This window comes from Belonocnema kinseyi, chromosome 4, assembly GCF_010883055.1.
Source record: "Belonocnema kinseyi isolate 2016_QV_RU_SX_M_011 chromosome 4, B_treatae_v1, whole genome shotgun sequence".
Lineage (NCBI taxonomy): Eukaryota > Metazoa > Arthropoda > Insecta > Hymenoptera > Cynipidae > Belonocnema > Belonocnema kinseyi.
Window position 1 is genome coordinate 94,538,479 of NC_046660.1, and position 2,480 is coordinate 94,540,958.

The window sequence follows — 2,480 nt, forward strand, 5'->3', positions numbered from 1 at the left end:
CTTACACACGAACTCACAGTGGTAATCATGCACCTTCTGTTTTGTGGCTCTCAAACGGTAGGTATGGTGGGGGTAAATTTCATCCACGATCTGGCAGCTCTGATACGCAATGGGATACTCTCTTTCTCTGTTCTAAAGTTAGGTTGAGTTTGTTTGGACTTCTACGCAGTACACAATAAATAGCGTCTTAAAGTGAAGTGTTTATTTACTTAGTGAGTCATAGGTCTAAATTTAGTATCATTAATGAGTGTGTGGCGCCAGTTAGGCCGGATGTAAAATAAACTTTGGACTTATTTATACTTTTGTTTGTTTACATGTGTCAATCACCGAGTGACTCATTTTATGACTCATATCCTGTAGGTGGAGCGAAGTGACGTATTTTCTTATTGGTTAGTTTAAAGGGAAATTCCATGACATCAGCAATGTAATTGGTTCTTGGCCGAAGAGAAGGAATAAGTCTCCTCCTATAGGTAGATTATAAAAAAGCATGCACAGCTAAAAAAGAGCAGATTTGTTTGTCTCTTAATTCGATAACACAACTTTGAATCTGTGACTTTGAACTTAGATACTTCTGTGATTGTTTTTAATAAATAAAAGACTTAAACAACCGAAAACTTGCAATACGACATGTTTTGTGATTAGTTAAAGAACCTGTGAACAAATCAAATTCATAACTGTTAAATAAATCTAGTGATTCAGTGAACCTGAATATTGGTATCATTTCAAATGCAACCTAGTTTTGTGGTAATGGTTTCCACCATTCAACGGCAGTAATCCGAACTCCCTTAAAACAAATCAACAAATGGCTATAACGGAATGAAGCTCGACAGCAGATCCTGGGACGTAACAATGTACATGTAATTTTTTCACAACAATCATAGGACATAAAAATACCACTGATTTTTGTGGAAATTTTACAATAAAGTGTAACTGAAATAAAAATGTAGTTTCACAACGTTTATGTAAGCTTCCAACGATTAGTGTAATTTCACACGCGGAGTGTAATAGTTTTTACAGTAGAGATGTAAAATTCCATATTCCTTGTAATTTCGCTGTTAAACGCTTGATGGCTTGGTAACCTGCGAGGCCTGCGAGTGAATTCAGTTCAAGATTGTTCAAAATTTTAGCAGCATTCATATATATTTTAGAACTGAAATCGTGGATTCTGCTGGGTTGAGCGCATCACGAAGGCAACGCGCAATTATTATTATATCTTTAGAAAGAAATGTAAAACTCCGTTCAAAATAATATAAAATCTGATGAACTTTATACTATAATGTACAAAATTGTGTTTTAAATCCTATCTCTTTCAAATTCCTCAACTGTCATGTAAACTCTAGAGAAACTCTTTCAAATATTGGTAACCTTTAGAGTATTTCTTAGAGAAGATCGCTTAGTTCATAAAATACTTGTACATAAGAATTGCTTGACTTTTTCTGCTATTCAGTTTTGAAATATTATTCGACTTTACTCTAAATTTCATAATTAGTTTTCTATTATTTCTGCAAAGTCATTAAAATATTTAAAGACTTTTCTCTCTGTCCAAGATTCTTCAAATAATCGCCTAAGTTTTAAGCTACTAAATTTTTCCTTGTACGTAATGCATCATTTCCATATGTGCTTTGCAGGTTACAACACAACAAGATATGTAACTAAATCAATAAATAATTTATTTTTTAAGTTAAAAAATTATTATCAATTATTATCAGCGAGTTTACGGCGGCATCCTTGTATCACTTTCCACAGTTTTCCTATTCCGAAGCCAAGTAAGACATGTCGATAAACAATTACAAAATTAACAACACAAATCGCATTTTTATTGTAATTTAAAATTTCTTCCAAGAGGAGTGCAAATTTACTGAACGTAGACATGCTTGGAAGTACGATCAAGTAACGCTGAACAATGAAACCCTTTCGGTGACGGCAAAATGTTCAGAGCAGAGTTCACAGACCTGAAACGCCGCAACGATGCCGCACGAGGGGAATCGTCCCCCGCCAGGTGCCAGATCGTGGATGAAATTTACCCCCACCATACCTACCGTTTGGTAGCCGCAAAACAGAAAGTGCATGATTACCACTGTGAGTTCGTATGTAAGCCGAAAATGCACGATTCGACCTCGGAGTTCTGCTGTACGATGATTGCCGATCTTAAGGCTTCGGAAGACTTGGGTGGTCTTCTATTTATATCTTGCTCCCCATTTGAAAGAAATTGAAGAAATTGGCGATTTGGATCAAACACATAACTGAACCAAAAAAATTTTTTTAATTGTTTTCAACATGATAGTAAAATTTTAAATAAAAAAATTACATTTTTATCCAAAAAGCTAAATTGTCTACTAAAAAAAGGCATTTCCAATAATATACATGAACTTTGCACTAAAGAAATTTATTTTCCATGAAGACTAATTTTCTGAGCAAAAAATTAATGTTTAATCATAGTTAAATTTTCGACAACAAAGATTACTTTTCTACCAAGAAAG